Here is a 20,411-nt window from a genome sequence, read left to right as displayed (position 1 = left end):
CTTAAAGGAATTGCTAACAGTTAGAGGGGTTTGTTTATGGGTTTTTTTAAACTACCTAAATTGCCCTCCTCCCCCAAGTCCTAATTTTCTCTGGCACCTTGTAATGCTCCTCCGCCAGGAATAGGAATGTCTTTTAGGGAAAAGTCTGTCTATGTTAGTTAATAAGGGCAAACAGTTTCCAATGCAGTTGCACTGTATATGCAAACTATATTGCTTTTCATGCCTTTAGAGACTTCAGTCTGACTAAAAATAAATTAAAAAGAAAATGTTAAAAAACAAACTAATTTCCCCCAGAATGCTGTAGTATCGCTTTCAGCTGAGTCTGGTTTGTTTGCTCTAGAAAGAGCCAGTAAAAATATTGTGGAAAAATGAAATCTCATTCAATCACCAGTAGAGGAAAGATAAGCATAGCAGCAGAGATACATTAAAAGCAGCCATGGCTACAAATAATGGCTCTTTTCCTAGGCAGCTTGACATGGGTAAAACCCCACACAGAGTCCCAATTAAGCCAGTGGGTCTTTCTGTGGGTACAGGCAGCAGTTTGCAAGATGGAGCCTGGATAATTGTCAACTAAGAGACATCATAGAAAATCACCACAAAAATAGATTACACTATTAGCCCCCAAATACTTACTAACAGGATTCCAGTGTTTGGCGCTGTAACTTAGTATGGTGTGGTGCTTTATAAAAGCCGTTTTGGAATACATTTTTGAACTGCTGACAAAACAGTAAAGGTTTTTCAGGAAATCCACCTACATCGCTCTTGCAGGAGGACACAGAACGTTAGCAGCCTAGGCTGTCCTTACCACATTCTCCTCTGCAAGCAGAGTCCTCAAGGACAGCTCCACCTCTTCCCCTCCCTTCACCATCCATACCAGTTTGCCTCCAGGCCCACACCCAACATTACCAATCTCAAGCAGTCAAAAAGCATGAGCCAAGTCTGTCCAACAAAAGTCATGAGGTGGATTTAAATGAATTCATTCCGGGTCTTTTTTCTTTACCTTTTTATAAGCCCTTAAGATGTATTCCTTTCTTATCGCCATCAAGGTCAGATGCTTCGCTTTCCTCCCCTCCCCCCCAAACAAAAACTGAGCTTCTCGTTTAAAAACAAACACTTCTAGACTTGAAATAAAATCATGGAAGTTTGCAGCATGGCAGAACTTTGAGGTCATCCCTGACCCCTTTTTCATTCTTCTACCCCCCTGTCCTCACTTGCCCCTGCTGCTATTCTCTGCTCTGCAATGTTACCTGCATGCTGCTGGAATAGCTGCGGAACTGCTATGGAATAAAGTAAGAACGCCAAGGTGTGAATTTTACAAATTCTCCGTGTGATCTGGTCTGGGAGGTAAAAAGTTGTTGCATAGTGAGTGTGATGCTGCTCACTTGGGAGGCTCCTCACCACTGCCTGCCCTTAATATGAAGCAGTCCAGCCAATGGAGCTGAGCCACAGCCTCTAGTGGTACAAGCACTCCAGGCCTTAACAAGCCTCACACTCACTGGTCAACTAGCAATAGGCTCACAACAACCCCTGAGTCCTCAGAGCATGCCCTGCCATTTCCAGGCCCTTATCCACTTCTTCTTCGAGGGTGCATAACATGCCTCAGGTGGCAAGTGACCAGGATTCAGCGTGGAATTTGGTCCACTGGGTGGGCTTGGTACTGACAGGAAGTTTGAGGTGAATGGTGATCCATGCACCCCCCCATGTTCACTGAATACCAAGCCATCCTTTTCCAAAGGAACAGTACACACCAGCTTATAAGATTTAGTTCAGAACCTGCACTTGCTTAATGCTCTTGCACTTAGATATATTCAAAAAGAAGAATATGTTTATTATTACGGAACAGAGATGTACGAAATGGTGAATAAAGCATATTGGATACAATATAAAACCAAATCATAACAGTTAGCATTAAGCTCTAGAAAGCCTAACAATGTATTCTCATGAAGCCAAATTCTGTCCTTTTACTTCCTGCATGAAGGGAGTCCAGATGTTCTCTCTGCTACCCAAATACAGTTAAGCAAACCTTTGCCTCAAGGTAAGATTCTCTAACCTCTTTTTTTTTTCTTCCTGTGTTTCTTCCTGAGGTTCTGATAATCTTTCTTTGCATTCAGCTCAGACTGGTGACAGGAAGACTATTGTGAACTGAATTTACACATAAACACTATAATGGATAAACTTCTTGACTGACAGCGATCCTGTTTTTTCCCCTTTCCCAGTGACCAGTACCTTGACATAGACTTTAAGAACAGATTTGCAGCATACATGCATAACTCCTTATACACTATCGGTGCATTGTTTTATGGTGATTCTGATGACCAGTGTGATAGTGACTTTCATTTGAGACTCCACGTGGCATTTTGGGTGAACTAGAATGTATATGGCAGATCCAAGAGACCTCTGTACCCTCCTACACCCCTATGCCAACTGGAAATATAAGTTTTTTGGGGCCACAAAATCTTCCAAAGATCTAACTTAATAGGGAAGAATTGTGGGATTCCCCCCAATTGAAGTGATGGCTCAAGGCCTAAGAAGGAGGGGTGTACTCAAGGAGTCCAAGATGGTTGTGTGATGCAAATAGCTCAGGAACTGCCCCAACATCTTATGTCATCTCCACCATGCTTCCTTTCATCTCCTCTCTCCTTGCCAAGTCCAGCACCCTTTTCCGGCTGCATGGACACATGCAAAATGATACTGCACCATCTCTCGTGTAGAAAGATCTAGACTCGTATCACGTACTTTCTCAAAGAACTCCCCTGGCCGCCCAGTTTTTTCAAGATACAGCTTCATATTGCCCTCCTTGTATTGTAAATCTTCCATGGGCTTCTTCTCTTGGCTCTAACCAACTTGGATACTGGAAGAAAAGGAGATTGATGATGCTCATGATGATGAATTTGTTCCAGGTTTCCTTTCAGTTCTTGGCTCAGAGGAGAAGGGCAAAGATAGTTTTATACCATCTGAACTTGGGGCAGCCAAAGACTGAGCAGTACCCTCCCATTAGGTAGTACAACCTCAGGACTTCTCTGATGTATATGCTCATCTGTGTATGGTTTCAAAAGACCATTCCAGAAGTCACGCTGCCTTTTACCAAATTCACTTTCCTTTTATGGCCCAGAGGCTCTTGGCCATTCAGGGATTCCTCCATGCTGGTACAAAGCAAATGTAATGAGGCTGAACATCCAGTTCTTTCTAATTCTGTCCCTAATACTTGTGTCCATCTAGAGCCTGTTCCACCATGTAATCTGCCTACTGCTGATCCGAAAGCATTCTCTTCTGCAGCGCCTGCCCCACAGGAATGGTCTTCTTGCTTTTCACAGCTTAATAAATTCTCCCTCTCATTTCAGATCTCAGACACAAACACATCTTTCAACCTTTGCCTATACCTCTTAATTGCTCTTTTCTCTCTCCGAATATCTGCATAACTGTCTCAATTAGCTCTGCAGCATGGCTTGGCACAGGCTCATTATGAATGTCTGTGTACACATGAAAAGTGGACAGTATTGTTTAATCAGCATACATTATTATATTAATAAGGGAGGCAAACAACAAAGAAAAAAACCACTAAATTCTAAATGGCCTCAAAACCCACCTAAAGGCAAACAGCAGAGCTGAAGTGTTTTTGACCCTCTTGTATCAAAAATAGACAGATGGTGAAAGAACCTCTTCACTTTGTACTTATCTTGCTACAGATCAAATGAATGGCAGACTGGAGCAGCTTTGTTTGCCTTAAAGAGCAGAGATTAGAACAGTAAAGATAATTTTAACGGGCACATGAGATGTCTGTATATCCAAGTACGTAGGAACCCTGAATTCTCTCTCCAGAGGCTCACAAACACTAATCCAGGTGATTAAAAATACCTTCATCCACTCAACATATATTATAATGCATTGTTACAGAACAAGTGCTGGGTACAACGCTCTCCAAGACAGAACCTTCCGGTGTGTCTTGTAGCCCTCATCTACTTCATCTGCCAACTCTTCGAGGCAAAGCTTCCTATGTCTAGCAACGTGCCACGCGTATTGGCAATCCTTCATCGATAAACCACATTGGGCATATTATTAAATAACAACAAAGCCATCCAGCACTAGGGTAGGGTCTGCTTGCCATTGTTTCCTTTGGAAATACACCACCATGTACAATTAATCATAGGCACCGTCACAACAGCCAAGAACATGGGTAACCACAACCAACTCAGACCAAGGTCTCTGCAGCTGGACTGACAAAGGCAGCAGTTTCAGACTTCATAGGATTTACCATTTTGTTGCATACATGTGCTTTTCTCCCCCAAGACAAAGCAAGTAAGAGGCATAAATGGGATAACATGAAAAGGAAACATATAAAAACTTGGTCTTTGAGGCACCGAGTTAGCATTCTGCAAGGTAAGCAGCGGTGACACAGCTCTCTTCTCGGGGGACTTGGGCTCCATTGATATCTTGGACACAAGTGACAGTTCAGGGTTTATGAGCCTGCAGCACTATTCCATTGCAGCACCTCCTTCTGCTCCCTCATTGGTATTGAACAGGAGCCATGCAATTGAGGTGTACAGGCTTATACCCGGATAAGACTAGGGCCACGGAGAGACGTATCCACAGACGCCATTGGACATTTTTACACAGCTCCCCAAACCACAATCTGGCATCAGTGACAGTTTCTGCTCAGCTGAGCCCCTAGACTCTGTCCCTGTTGAATCCCCAGCATGGATGCAGTATAAATGGGTCGGACTTTGGGTCAGATTTGCCCCTCTGCTCCAGACCCAGCATACCAACAGATCAGACAAATTCTTCTGGAGCATTGGCATGTCACACGTGGCCCAAAGCAGAGCACCTGGTAAGCCCCTACATAGGAGTACTGTTAGGACAGGGCTCTGGGATACACAACTACTCCCATTCAAACTCCCAGGCTGCCTAAATTATGCTGATGACCCTTTTGGCACCAGCTGCACCCTGTATCTTAAGAGCACAAAGGTGACCTAATCTAAAGCTTCCCTAGGCTCTCCTCTCCCTGGGCTGGGTTTTTATCCTGCGCCTCTAGGAGACGCAGCAGAGAATCTTCCCCTTTGACTGCAAGCTTAACTGTAGCACACTGGGCCAGTCTTGCTACATCCTCACCTTCTTCAGCACAGCTCGTCTGCACTAACACCACACAGCACAATACTACTGGAGAATGCACATTGCTCTTACAGGGAGTTCTAAATATGAATGACCTGATGATTGACAGCAAGATACATTTAGTATCCTAGTCAAAGACTGTCCCTGCTAGGACAGAACTAGGCATTTCTCCATTATGAGCTACCACAGCAAGCACCAATGAAAAAGGAGTCACTAATACACTTCTAGCCCACGCACGTAGGCCCCAAATATTGCTTGAAACTTGACCTCTTGATGCTGCTCCACTAATGCAAAGTGGCTCCGTCCCTGGGAAGACTACCCCACATTTAGGGGCTTCTCTGGTACCCAGGAGGAAGCTGCCATCGGAATGCGAACATGTGAAAAGGGGCCTGGCAGAGGGCTTTCTTGCAACTCAATTGTTCCCAGCTTGTGTAACGGCCCCTTTGAGGCCACTGACAGCTGGCATAAATGAGAATGTCCTTATGCTGTTCTATTTTAAGCAGGGAGCTGGCTTCAGGTGTAGGAGCCATCAGGTCAAGGGAGTGCAAAGGTGCCTTAAAGTAGGCAGCTCTGACTTGCACATGTTCCCAGCTCCATCTTACAATAATACAGAAACAAAGCCTGTGATGGTAGCCCCCAGACTGGGCAAAAGATGTCATCGCTTTAATCAAACAAGCTGAATTCATCTTGAATTCTCTGGAAAAGGAGAGACCAGGAAGGAAAATTGATGGTAAGTAAGATGGAGGCATGACAGGACAATAGCACATGAGTCACAAATAAGATACATCAAATTCAGCTGAGGATGAAGAAGGCAGTAAAGGATGAAAGGTGAGATTTCATTAGTCAGAAATTAGGTAATATAGGAAAGAAATGGCCACAAGTAACAAGCAATAAAATCATTTTTGCAAGGGAGTCAAATTTTTGCAAGAGGAAAATTACTGTTGGAAGAGATATGTCAATGGAATCCTGTTATAACAACTGAGGCCTACCAGGCTCACGTTACTTGTGAGCCCGACTGGGGAGTAAAGGGCCACGATTGTCATAATTTCCTGTTATATAAAATTGTTTCAGAAAATATTTTAAAAGGAGGCAGAAAGGCTGAATTAATTTAAAGAGTCCAAAGACTTTTATTAAGATTCTACCTAATAAATAGGAGTAGAAAACTGGAAATCAACCAAACCCGGTGCTTCAGAAATTAGGACTAACTGATGGAAAAAATAATGAAAGGATGGAACATTCCATACATAACGAATAGTGATAGAGATGTAGCCGTGTTAGTCTGGGGTAGCTGAAGCAAAATGCAGGACAATGTAGCACTTTAAAGACTAACAAGATGGTTTATTAGATGATGAGCTTTCGTGGGCCAGACCCACTTCCTCAGATCAAGTTTTGATCTGAGGAAGTGGGTCTGGCCCATGAAAGCTCATCATCTAATAAACCATCTTGTTAGTCTTTAAAGTGCTACATTGTCCTGCATTTTGCTCCATACATAACCCCATTCAAAAGAGAGGTAAGGGTATGTCTACACTGCATCCCTAGTTCGAACTAGGGATGCAAATGGAGACAATCGAACTAGTTAATGAAGTGGGGATTTAAATATCCCGCGCTCCATTAACATGATCTCGCCGGCGCGCTAGTTCGAATCACAGCTGATTCGAACCAGGAAGTGCGCGCCGGGACGCGTTAGTTCGGACTAAAGCCCTTAGTCCGAACTAATGTTACTCCTCAAAAAATGAGGGTTTGGGATCTCTTATGGGATTATCCCGTGCCTCGTAATCAAAATGTCTTCTTCAGTGCCTCTTGTATTCTTGAATGGGTGGGAAAATAGCTTCAGTGTGAAGTTCCTCTGCCAAATTCTGTGCACTCTTCAGAACGTTTTGAAATCCCTCATCTGACTGGTAAGACGGTAGGTATGACTTTTCTTTGTCCAAGTGTTCCATTTCTCCAGATATATCAAGATCAACACCTTGGAGTCTCTTGCTTACAACATTTATTTCAAACAGTATGTCATGCCACAACACTAAGCCACACTTATTTGAAGTTATGTATCAGAGGGGTAGCCATGTTAGTCTGAATCTGCAAAAGCGACGAGGAGTCCTGTGGCACCTTATAGACTAACTGAAGTGTAGGAGCATAAGCTTTCGTGGGCAAAGACCCACTTCGTCAGATGCATGTAGTGGAAATATCCAGAGGCAGGAATAAATATGCAGGCCAGGATCAGGCTGGAGATGACGAGGTAGATCCAATTAAGGAGGATGAGGCCCACTTCTAGCAGCTGATCTGGAGGTGTGAATTCCAAGAGAGCAGAAGCTGCTTTTGTAGTTAGCAAGCCATTCACAGTCCTTGTTTAATCCAGAGTTGATTGTGTCAAACTTAAAGATGAACTGTAGCTCAGCAGTTTCTCTTTGAAGTCTGGTCCTGAAGTTTTTTTGCTGCAGGATGGCTACCTTTAGATCTGCAATTGTGTGTCCAGGAAGATTGAAGTGTTCCCCTACAGCCGAGGTCCCCAACACGGTGCCCGCGGGCGCCATGGCGCCCGCGGGGGCATTTGCATGCGCCCGCCAGGTGCTCGGGGCTGGCCTGGCCCCAGGCACATGGCGCATGGTGAGCACCGGCCCCGGACGCGCGGCGCTTGCGGGGGAGGGGGGAGTGCCAGCCCCGGGCGCGCGGCACTTGCGGGGGGGAGTGCTGGCCCCGGGTGCGTGGCGGTTGCGGGGGGGGGGAGTGCCAGCCCCGGGCACACGGCGCTTGCGGGGGGGGGGGGGGGAGCGCCAGCCCCGGGCACACGGCGCTTGCGGGGGAGGAGGGGAGCGCCAGCCCCGGGCACACGGCGCTTGCGGGGGGGGGGGAGCGCCAGCCCCGGGCACACGGCGCTGGTGGGGAGGAGGAGCGCCGGCCCCGGGCGCGCAGCCCTTGGAGGGGGCATCAGCCCCGGGCGCGTGGCTATGGGGGAGCCCCGCCCCCGGGCATGTGGCTATGGGGGGCCCCGCCCCCGGGCATGTGGCTATGGGGGGGCCCCGCCCCGGGTGCGTGGCTATGGGGGGGCCCCGCCCCCGGGCGCGTGGCTATGGGGGGGCCCCGCCCCCGGGCATGCGGCTATGGGGGGGGCGCCCCCGGGCATGCGGCTATGGGGGGGGCACCCCCGGTCGCGCAAGTGTCCCCGCCCCCTGGCGCCCGACAACCTCAAAAGGTTGGGGACCACTGCCCTACAGGTTTTTGTATGTTGCCATTCCTAATATCAGATTTGTGTCCATTGATTCTTTTACGTAGGGACTGTCCAGTTTGGCCGATGTATATAGCAGTGGGGCATTGTTGGCACATGATGGCATATATTACTTTGGTAGAAGTTATGTATGTTTCTGGTGATTCCATTTCCCTTTGCCACTGTTCTCCCACGAACAGTTCCTGTCATAGCATTATCCTCCATAATGGGAACTATGGCAACATTTATCTTCCCAATTTGGTGTTTGATAGGCTTTATCGCCTCCTCTTGACTTTCCCATCACGTGGCACTCAGCGGTTTCAGTGTCAGAGAGGATATTCCCAGATGTTGCTTCAAAATTTGCCATCGATGAGTAGATGCAGAGAAAATTACATAAATGTTTTGAATTACACTAAAAAATTCAGCAGCCTCACTGATGCTGCATCACTGACCACTAAGTTCAATGAATGAAAACTGCATGGGACAAAAAAAGCTTGAGGGTTTCACTCTCAGATCTGTGTCTGCACTCCTCTGTTCTTTCCTCTCACGTTGGCACCATTATCGTAGCCCTGACCTCTTATGTCAGCTATCACAATTCTCATATCTTCCAGCTGTTTAAGAAGCACATGTCATCATACCAGCTCCTGTAGTATCATCAATGTCAATAAATTCTAGAAAATGCTCTCTGACAGTCACCATTGCAGGGACATTTTCACTGGGTTCTGTTGTTGTTACAAAATGCACCATTAAAGTCATTTCTTCCATATGGCCGATGTCAGGTGTGCAGTCCAGAATAACAGTAATATCTTGCTGACTTCAGATCTGCCACAATCTTCTGTTTGACTTTTGTTGCCAGAAACTGTATGATCTCATTTTGAATTATTTTTCCAAGGTAGTGGTGTGTGTAAATTTCTTGGATGGAGACTCTTCTTAGATGTTCCTGGAGTACAGAATAAAACTTAGCCATCAGCTCCACAATTTTAAGGAAGTTTCCATTGTTTGGTACATATAGCTGATCTGAAGTGCCACGCAGTGCTTGGTTTTGGGTAGCAAGCATTCTCACAATGGCAATGAGCCTTTTCAGAACATTTTGCCAGTAAAGAGACTCTGATACAATCTCCTCTTGATGCTGATAATCTATGGTGGCCTTTAACCTTAGTCTCATCTCAAGTTCTTTCCACCTATGCAATGCTCTCTGGTGATTTGCTGCCTTATCATGGCATGCCAGACTTCTAGCCAGATTTTTCCAGTGCTTTGTTCCTGTAGAACCCAATGAAGCTAGAACATTAGACTGGAAGAGTTTGCAACAAAAACAGTATACAGCATTCTGGGTTTTTGAGTACATAAGCCATGGCTTCCCTACTTTGTCACCATTGGGGATTTCACACTAGTAATGTGTTGGATGGAAACTTCTATTTTCATTGTCTTTGGGGAACATGATGTTTTCTACTTGCTATGGCCCATGCAGTACAAGAAAGTCCCTCAGGCTACTGCGCAAGTGGGTCCACAGTCCTGGATCATCTAGACTGAAGGAACTACACTCAGCAGCAGCTATTTCTTGCACCTCCACCACACTCTTCTCTGATCTACCCTTTTCTTCAGGAATGTGCATGGTTACTTCCATTTGAGATGGAGATATGGATGCTGCAGTAGCTGCCAGGTCACCTGCACTCTAACTAACTGGAAGATCAGGCATCTTCTCACCAGTCACATCTTCAATGGAGCCGAAAGGCTCACCATGAACATTTGTGTCTATGTAGCTCAGGAGAGCGCCTTCCTGCTTAGATAGAAAAGCTTCCTTTGCTTGCTTTCTTTTTCTGAATGCTGCCCCAGAGGGGCCTTTTCTTCTTTCACTCATGACAGCTGTTCTGTGCCAGCTATAATGGCTCTCAACACTCAACAAATAAGCAGGCTGGTAGCAGGGCCTGAGTGAGGGAAGATATCAACATCTTAAGGGCCTAACTGGCTCCTACTACTTCAGTTGACCACCTGTTCTCCTCAAGTGGGTTCAGGGAAGCACCAGGAAACACGAAGCTACATGAGAAGCTGGTGTTAATCAGTTGGAGCTCCTAGGGGTGCTAGAGAAATACATAAGAGCTCCTCCTCCTCCCTCTCCCTGCAGCTCCTGCTGCTTTCTGTTATTCCCCCTCACCTTTTCTCCTGCCTGCCTGTTATGTCTCTTGTGCCCTCCTTCCTCCAGCACAGCACTCCACCATCTCTCTGCATCTAGAGCAGAGAGAATACATATGCACCAGCAGCAGACATAATTTCTATACTCAGGGTCCTAGTGGTGCCCCCCTCTTCCTCCTCCCTCTGTCTGGCACCTGAGGTGGCTGCCTCAGTTCCCCCTATGGTAAGACCAGCCCTGGGTCCTCAGCTTGACGTGTGAGAGATCCTGCTTTTTCTTTCCCCTCCATCGGGTGCCGCGTTCTATTGTCCCACCCCCAACATTCTCTCTCTCTCTCTCAGCATTTCACCTGATTTTGATATTAACTGCACCACATGGTACTAGCAGAAGATGAGACAGCCCATCCAGCTCTACTGAGCCTGAGAAGACCAACCAGATGATGTCCCTAACCAGGGCTCGGTACCTAGGGTCCATAGAAACAAGTGTCATGGCCAATCTACCAGCTTAAAATATCTATCCATGACTGACCAGCTGCACCAATATTCTGAAATGGTCAACAAACACTGAATTTCCCCCATCCTTCTAGTCTAGCTCTTTTCTCCCTCTGTTTGTTTAGTCAAAAACAAAAACATGGCTATCGATAACAACTGAAAATTAAACAGAACTATTTATTCTTCCTTATCAAAAAGGAATATTAACCAAAATTCACCCTCACTGAAATTGAATGATTAAGTCTGTTTTGCATATTGACTCAATTTCAGTTTCAATGTTTTTTGCCTAGTTATAACTCTCCCTTTGTGTGTGTTTCAATCAATACATATCTAACATTTGGCATGAATTTCCTAGTGTGTTTTCTATGCTACTAAGCAGGCTGATTGTTCTGCATACCGAGCCATGTTTGAAGGAATTTAATATTGGTTAGTTACAGGGTCATGTTAATTCTATCACTTTGGGCCCATATAATCCATGAACATTAATATATCAGTTCCTTTATGCCTTAACACCTACCATTTCATATGTTCCTTTGTTCAAATTTCATGTTAGAAATATCAGGATCTGTTCGCAAATACAGAAAAATATAAAAATACCTACTGAAACTCTGCTGTGGAAGAATTGTTTTTAAACCTATATTTAACTTCCTAAATTGTAATATAAATCAATCCACTGGGCCAGATTCATCCCCAGTGCAAACCCACTGAGATCAACTTGGCCCCTCATGTTCCATTTTAAGAAATGTTAATAAACACACTCTTACTTCTTAAAATGAGAACATTACAGTTTTTTGGGGATCTTTGCATGTTTACCTCATTAATACAGATCTGCCAAATAACATGGCAGTAGTGAGTGAACAGTTACTTGTTTGCTTGGTCATCATGTGCCACAATGAATCTGAATCAGATAGATTCTCATGATCTGATTTCTGTGTTGAGTCTGAAACAAACAACTCTTCAAAACATGCTGATACTTTAGATTGCGTTACCTCAAATTATGTTCCATTGAGGTGCATGAAACTATAGGTGGACAATGATTTACAGGGATAACAGAAATAGTTCATCAGTATTTAAAAAAATAAATGGAATCCAGAATTAGATCCAAACACTCTGGAGCCAAAGTGTTGTGGGTCCCCCCTTCCCTCTTTTTCCAATCACAGAAAGCCATTAGTTTTAGTCAGCTGAACAGGCCGGTATTTCTTTCCAAGTATTATTTCCTATGGTTGCAGTTAGATAATTTACAATAACCACCCTTTTTTGCTTTTCATTGTACATATGGTCAAAGGTCTGTAACAACAACAGTCATCTAGTTTGCTTGAACCTCCTAGCTTATCTCCAGACGGAGACCATGCAAAAGACACTGGTAGCACAGCAAAGCAATGCACCATAAAACAACATTGTTACACTTTCTATGATCAATCCTGTATACCAAAGTTACTGTGACAACTCTGAGGATTTGGGCTTGCTGAAACTGAACATGTGCAACAATCAGGAACATTTAAAGTGCCACATTCATATTTTTTTCTTATATTAAAAGAATACGCTCAACTTGATTTTCTTAATTGACTATTTTTTTAAAAGGTCAAATAAGGCATCATTAAAATCAATTTTGGGGGGAGGGATTCATGCTCCCTTCTGAGATGTAAGAAGAATCTCTTGCCCAAGAACAATAGAACCGTACTCACCCCCATTCTTCTTCTGTTCCCCTCTGTCCACAGTCCTGCCTGCTACCTTTTCAGCAACAGATTTGCTGCTGCTGTTATTGACAAATGTAACATGAGGAAATTTAAGAGAGTTAAACTGACTATACACAAAGGCCCAGACCCTTAAAGGTACGTAGGCATGTATTCCCAATTAAATTACTGGGATTTAATGCAGGGATGCCTAGAGGTTTTTGTATGTTGGAGCAAAAACTGAAACTGAAGCCTCTCATTTAAATGTGGCCCAAATGTGTCTCCATAATTTTGAGTGCCTTCTCACACAGGGGACCCACGACAACTTCCCTTTTTTCCCCACCCCATCCCCACCGCTGGCCTGGGAAGATCTTGAACAAAGAGCTGTTAAGTGCACAAAATAATCAAACCAGAGAGACTTTTGCTCTTTAAACTTTATTTCAATGCCTTGTAACAGTAGTAGGTGCAAAACTTTCAAAGGAAGATGTGATTTTCTAGTGGCGGTTCCCCTTTAACAAAGAAACAAAGAAAATCCTAAGGCTAGAAAAATAGGTTACAGAAGAAACCCATGCGCGCCATACTTGCCATGCTGTGCAGGATTCTTACACTGTGGCCAACAAAGCATAGAATATAAAATTCTACATTACTGCAGGCTATTCACGGTGGAAGCCATGGGATCTAGGGACCACACTACATCTGGTGCTAGGCAGACTGGGATGGGCACATGTTTCATTGATTTATATTCCACGTCAGAGAGATTTTTATGACATTACTCACAAAGATCATTATGCAGGTGTGCAACAAGAATGAGAGAGAAGCTTAGACAGCAGGTCAGTGGAGACTGGATGGTTCAGAGGGTTAGGAGATATAGGATCTTACACATCTAGGCCACCATTTCAAATCTAGCTGAGTTTGGGGGAAGTGACAAGGTCATTACTAGCAAATGGTTGACACGGTGGTCTCAATCTGGTGCATACTGGACATGTTACCTCATTGTCTCGTTCCTGTTGGCCACTGCAGCAGAAAGTCCAAGGTTAAATGAACCTAGCCCTCTGCGCCATAGAGCGTCCCTGATGAGCTGAGTCGCGCTGGCAGGCTAACATTTGGGAGAGATCATTGCTGCTTTCAGGACTGCACTGGCACTGGAAGAAAGCAGAGGCCTTTGTTCTCCAGAGCTTTCAATCCAGCAACTGTTGCAGACACTGAAACCACTTTCAAAAAACCAACCTGGCTTGGCGCTGCAGTTTGAACATCGGCAGTCAGTATAACAGAGTCTTCCATAAAGACAACACAAGAGCCCATAATCTGTGGGGCCTTGAAGAAGTTTTTCATCATGGTGACCAGCCAATAAAGGATTCCTTAGGTGGCACAGAACCTTCATAATAGCCACACTGCCACCCTCTTTCCCATCCACCAGAAGAGAAGTCAGAGTCAGGACTGTATGCCAGAAACTCAAAGTTGCTGGAGAAATCCCTAGAAGCTTTTGGGAGCCAGCCTGGTTGCTATACATTGGGCCTGGGGACCAATGCAGTGCTCACCAGCCCAGGATCAAGGACTTCAAGCCACCTTTGGCCGAGCACACTCTGAGCCATGCTAAGGCAGTATGGGGCCTCAGGCAGTACTATTAAACTGTGCCTGTTTGGCAGTAGGAGGGGTGATTTTTTGAGAGATGTCATTTTATCAGCTTCAGCAACACGCAAATGGAATAGTTTTAAAGCAAGTTTTAAACTAAAGTCCTGTAGTAAATTCAGAAACCTGGGCTATACCAGGGTTTCATCGGGACAAGTGCCTGTTAAATGGATTCACTGTAACTTGCATGGTTCTTCACAGGCTCACTGTTCTGCTAATAGGTCTGGCAGGATTTTTCACTTCTAAGTTAACTAGATCTTCTCTGGAGGAAGCAGAGCCACAGACCAGGGATAGGAAGAGGTGGGTGGGTGGATATTAAGACCCAAGCTATGTCTACAGTACAGGGTTAGGGGGCAGTTGGAAAAAGGTACGCAAACTGCACTCCACAATTTGCTTACCTTTTTCCAATTTTTTTTTTTTTTGAAGTGGATTTTCTGAAATTTGTCCCATCTATACTAGGCCAAATTTCAGAAAAACTTCCTCTTTTGGAAGGGCCCTTCTTCCAGGCTTACAAAAGAGCACGTCTGCTCTTCCACAAAAAATATCGGAAGATCAGATGCGTTCCCTGGACACGGTGGAGTTTTTCCGGGATAACAACAGTATCCCAGAAAAACTCCATAGTCTAGACATAGCTCCAGTGGGGCTCCACATTTCTGGGTGCCCTATGTAGCTGTACACTCTGCATATGGGTAAGAAAGGCCCTGAGCACACCCTTCTGAACTGTGCCAAAAATTGCTCAGGTGGGTACAGTCCTGAGTCTGGGACAAAAGGTTTGGGATTTACAACAGCAACCACTGGAGGAGGCTGACATAGTGATCACCAAAGAAATTCATGAGCTACTAAAGAGCCCAAGTAAATGAAACACTAAACAGCATAATGGACTCAATTATGCAGCCAATGCATGCAAATAATTGACAGTGTACTGGGCACATCTTAAAAACTGGGTTAATCCTATATGAGGGTGTCAACTGAATAAGGTTTCAACATACTTTGCTTAAAGCAGACTGCTTTTAAATTAATAGTCCCACACTCCTCTGTATTCACAGAAAATAATTTGCATTTTGAAATGTCAGCAGTGTCCTGTCTAGATGGCTCTATGCTTATTCAATAGCATTGACCAAAAGCACTGCATGGCTCTGCCGTGGGAAATAAGATCATATTAAAATGATATTGTAGAACAGGATTGTTCAGTACCTGATCTCTTGTTTTAACCCTGAGCATGTCTTTGGAAAATACACATCTTTCCCTTTGTCAGATGTGAAAGGCAGGAAATATTTTCAATATATGAAGCAGAATTGGGGTTATTGTGGGTAGGATCAGTCTTGCATTGAACGGTAGCATTTTTTTCTTTCATGCTGTGAGCAAGCACAGACAGGGCACCACAGAGGTGGGATGCTCAAAAGTAGAGAGCACCGACATTGTCTCAAGTGCCAGCACTTCTGAGGATTCTCCTCAGCACGTTTTTCTGATACATCTTCAGAGGTAACATGAGCTGGTTACAGTGTCTCACTTTTTTTCCTTTGTGAAACTTTTCAGCAAAAGGGAAGACTTTAGAGGAGGGATCTGCTTTCAGAATTCCTGTGGCAAAGAGGGCTCAGTGGGAAAAAAAAAACTAAGGGTATTTCTACACTGTAATTAGACACCTATGGCTGGCCTTGTATGCTGACTCAGGCTGGCAGATCTCAGGCAGTGCGGCTGTAAAATGGTAGTGTAGACATTTGGGCTTGGGTTGGATCCTGACAACTATCCCTCTCAAAGCATCCCAGAGCCAGTATCAGTGTAGTCCATGGGGGCCCACACTCCCCTTGACCAATAATGGAATGTGTCTGCGCTAGTGCACAGCCAAAGCTTCCTCAGCAGAGGCGCTGGGGATGGGGGAGCTTGCCTAAAGGAAGAGAGGGAATGAGGGCAGAGCTAAGCTGGGGGCAGAGTGGAGCTGAGTTGGGGGCAGAGCTGGGCTGGGAATGGAGCAGCGGGGTACAGCAGGGATGCAGCTGGAGATGGGAGGCAGAACGGAGTTGAGTGGTACTCCCTCTCTACCTGCTGTGGGACCCACAACATGTCTGCCCCAAATGACCCTCTGTGCCCCACAGTTTGGGGACCATTGGTGTAAACACACCCTCAGGAAAAAGGAAAGTCCAGAAACAATGGCACTGCCCATATTGTTTTCTGAGGGTGAACATCAGGTACTTAGGGAAGCAAAAGAGCCATATTCTTAATGGGTCTTTGCTGGTTTACACCAGTTTACCCCCAAATGATTTTGCCATTTGCTTATTACATGCAGTTTTTACTTCTTTTTTATATCTTTTAAGTAAATATTATAAGCCAGTTTTTCCTGACAAATATTCTGCTGGGCTTTTAAGAAAAGAAAAACAAAGACAGCCCACGGGGTAAGATATTTTAGTTCCTTGAATTATGACAAATGAATGATATTCCTGTTTGCTCAGATTTGTGGCAAGATACACAATCAGTTCAAACAACAATTATGGCATTCCTTTGACAAAGAAAGATGATCATTTCCACTATAATTATGCTTTGCCTGTGTATGACCATGACCTGACACTTGAAATTCAACTTCCACATTTACATTATCATGCCTCTAGACTATTATAGTTATTAGTCCTACAGAGAGAGTAACCTTTCGTCCACATCCTCGCTTCCCATGTTAAAAGGAACAGGAGGACATTTCTGGGGGGGGGGGGAATCACCCAGAGACTCTCCATGTTATCCCATTGGGGTTCAAAAGGATGCAAGGCCCACCCCAAATCTGATGAACCCCGAGAGACCTGGAGCATCAATGCTGCACCATCTCTGGACCTCCCTGGGGTCCCCTTGCTGTCTGGCAACACACCATCAGCGAAGCTGCACTAACTAGAACTCTGCACTGGTTACAGTTCTTGACCAAACTCATCTTGTTCTACCTTCTCATATTTATATTGCAAAGCAGACCCAACAACAGGGGGACAAAGAGGATAATTGCTCCGAGGCCCAAGGGTACAACAGGGCCCGGAGCTCCTGGTCATCACCATCTCAACTGTAGGCGGAGCCAGAGCCCCAGGCCTTTCAAATTGCTGCCAGAGTGCCATGCCGCATGCTCCAGGCAGCACTAAGAGCTGCTTAGGGAAGACGTACCACACTCCATGTGGAGCTCAGGGCTGCTGAGTCCTAGCCCCGCCCCTTCTGCCCGAGGACCCACCTCTTCTAGGGGCACACAGCAGGCCCACCCCACCTTGCCTAGGGGCCTGGTGAGGCAGACTAACTCCCCAAGATCACACTGCTATGCTTCATTCCATGACATCTCATTGGGCCTCTTACTGTCAGTTTAACGTATCATTGGGAGACTCAGTGACAACAGAGGAACTAGAACACTCAAGAGTACTATTTCAAGCTGCACCCCTTATTGAACAGCTATCGCAAATCATGCCTGTTGCATAAAAAAGCCTCCACCTGAGCTCACTAGATTTATATACATAGATTTTCTAAAGCTACACCAAACTGTAAGGTCTAAGGTTTTAAACTGTAATTTATTGTGATTCTTGTCAATCTTTGCAATCTGTGTAACTCTCAAACTTACTGTAAACTGCAACTTTGTAATCTTTGTAACATGCAGCCACCTTGCTTGTAACTTTCCCTAAGATGCATTCTCCCCTGAGTAAATGGAGAGAGAGTGTGAGTGTGTTTGAAGAAGGCTTGGAACATTGGACCACATGGCAATGAGTCATCACAGTATGGGCATGCTCTCTGCTGGATAAAGGGAAGTCTGGGCATGCTCCCTGATGACAAGGTGAATGAGTCACAGGAGCCATTCAGACACTATATAAAGAGAAGGAGCACATGTGAGACTCTCTTTTTCCTTCCACTGATCCTGAGAAGCTCCTCTCCAATGCTCTCCTCCTGACCAGCTTCCCCAACCATGATGAGCAGACAGACCCTCCAGGATCCACATGTCTTGGCTCCTTCTGCAACCCATATGTCTGTGTAAGTGTGTGATTGCCTGAGGGCAGGAATGAATGGGTGTGAATGAGTGAATGAATGGAGGGGTGTGTGCTTGCTTGCTTGTCTGTGTGTGTGCAAGAGAGAGTTCTATCTTCTTTAGCTTAAACCTTTGGTGGCTGCTTTCTCCTCTTTAGTTTTACCTAGTGGAAATAAACCCATGCTAGTGTAACCCTGGGTGGTCTCCAGTGAGAATATTTTTGGGGTAACAATGCCCAATGGCATTTTGTTACTTACATGTCAACCACATTTCCCTCCATTTAAGGGTTAGAAGCCCGTCTTTCCAGATTTGGCATAAAACTGGCAAAAACTAAGTACTGTCATAGGTACCTACATTCACATACTTCTAAACACATTCTGATTGTAAAATAAATAAAAAAACATATATCTGTTTCAACACCTGTTGGGGTAAAAAGCGACAAGGGGGAGAGTGAGGAACTCAGAGTTACTGCTTCTAAAATCTAAAACGTCTGGGGAAATCAAAGAAGGTAACATTTGACACTAATGGAACGGTTTGACCATTGTTAAAAAAAAAAGGATAGTCTTGCGGTTAGTCTGTCATCTGATTCAGGAGATGTGTGTTCAGTTCCTGGCTCTGTCACGTTCTTCCTATATAACCCTGGGCAAGTCACTTAGGCCTAATCTACACTTATCAGAAGATCGGCACCATGGGGATCAATCTCCTGAAGAGTCGATGTAGTGGGTCTAGTAAAGACCCACTAAATTGACCACTAATCATGATCCTGTAGACGACAGTACTCTATGAGATTGAAAAGAATAAGGGGTGTCGATGGGAGAGTTTCTGCCATTGACACACCCAATGGTGGAGATGCCGCAGTAACTCAACGTAAGGTTCATCAACTCCTGCTATGCTATTCTCATAGCTGGAGTTGCGTTCCTTAGCTTGACATTGCCCCCTAGTGTAAACCTAGCCTTGGGAGCCTATGCGCCATTAGGTAGGCACTAATTCCCACCCCTTGCAGCATTTGGGCCCAAGTCAGTCTTTAAAAAATTGGACTTGGGAATCTAAATAATGTAGGTTCTTTTGAAAAAATACGGTTGTTAAGCTCTTTGTACCACAGCTTCCTATCTATAAAATGGGGGTGCAAATATTTTCTGTCTCTTACTCTATGTAGATTGCAAGCTTTCCAGTGTAGATATTGTCCCTTACTCTGTGATTGTACAAGGCCTAATGCTAATCTCAGTTGGGAGCCTTTATGTACTAAAGTAAGTAATATAAAAAGAAACCACAACAGGAATTCTGAAATTGAATAAGGATTTAGATGCCGAACTTCCAGGCACCTTAAAAAATTCCACTCTATATCAACAGGTTGCCGGTAAATACACAATCAATAATGAAGAATCCCATGTTAGACAAGGGAATGTTTAAACTCTTTGGGCATGTCTTCTTTTTTGTTTGGAAAGTACCTTGTGGGCATTCCTGGAAATAAAGCAATAATAAAGTAAAAAAAAACACTTTAATGCTAGAGAGATGATATAAGAAAAGAGGATGGTACTTTCTTGCAGTATGAAGAAGAGCTAATGTTAAAGGTTAAGAATTCCCTAGAGCTGGTAACTGATTTTATTCATGCCAAGTTTTTTGTTTCTCCAAGCATGCCTGTGCAGTCAAATCTTATATTTAGCACTCTGCTTCTCACCAAAGTCAGTCTTGTATACCTGTGAAATCCATGGTTTTAGGCTCCTGATTCCAAGGAGAAACTTTTCTCAATCTAGTTTGTTTTGGCATTTGTTTGTAATCTGAAAAAAATAAAGATCATGTGCTTTGAGTTTATTGGAATGCCATGCTGTATTCCCCGTGCTTTAGAACAATTTTTGGTCTAAATCCACTTCATTTCCTTCTCAGGCAAAACTGTGTTAACATATGTTTCTTCCATGATTTCAGTGCACTTACAGTGAGGGAGGGTTAAACAGTCAAGGAAAACAAAAAAGCAAGAAGGAGAATAGCCTCAGAGCCCCACTGTTCTATGATGGTTACTGTTTCTTACAGGGCTACAGAGCTTGGCCCCAAAAACTTTCCTTGATCACTTGCTTGAAAAAGTGCTCCAGGATATGCATTCAGAATCTGTTTTTCTTTCATCCCTTTTCATGCCATCTTCTCCCATCATCTCTGTTAAGCAGAAACGGTAACGCAGGTTGACATCACTCCTGCAAGAGATGTGGAGCTATTG

The 20,411-nt window shown here is 44.5% G+C and overlaps 1 long non-coding RNA gene across 3 annotated transcripts in view; it reads right to left on the bottom strand.

The window, feature by feature from the left end:
* Positions 1-12,965: 12,965 nt before the first annotated feature.
* LOC102444045 (uncharacterized) overlaps positions 12,966-20,411 on the bottom strand; it is a 37,311-nt gene continuing 29,865 nt past the window's right edge. For all 3 annotated transcript variants that reach the window (XR_003088289.2, XR_012905378.1, XR_012905377.1), the window contains exon 4: positions 12,966-20,388. This is a non-coding gene — a long non-coding RNA (uncharacterized LOC102444045). The remainder of the gene's footprint in view (positions 20,389-20,411) is intronic.

This window comes from Pelodiscus sinensis, chromosome 7 (genome assembly GCF_049634645.1).
Source record: "Pelodiscus sinensis isolate JC-2024 chromosome 7, ASM4963464v1, whole genome shotgun sequence".
In the NCBI taxonomy this organism is placed as follows: Eukaryota; Metazoa; Chordata; order Testudines; family Trionychidae; genus Pelodiscus; species Pelodiscus sinensis.
This window is presented reverse-complemented; position numbering and strand designations above follow the sequence as displayed.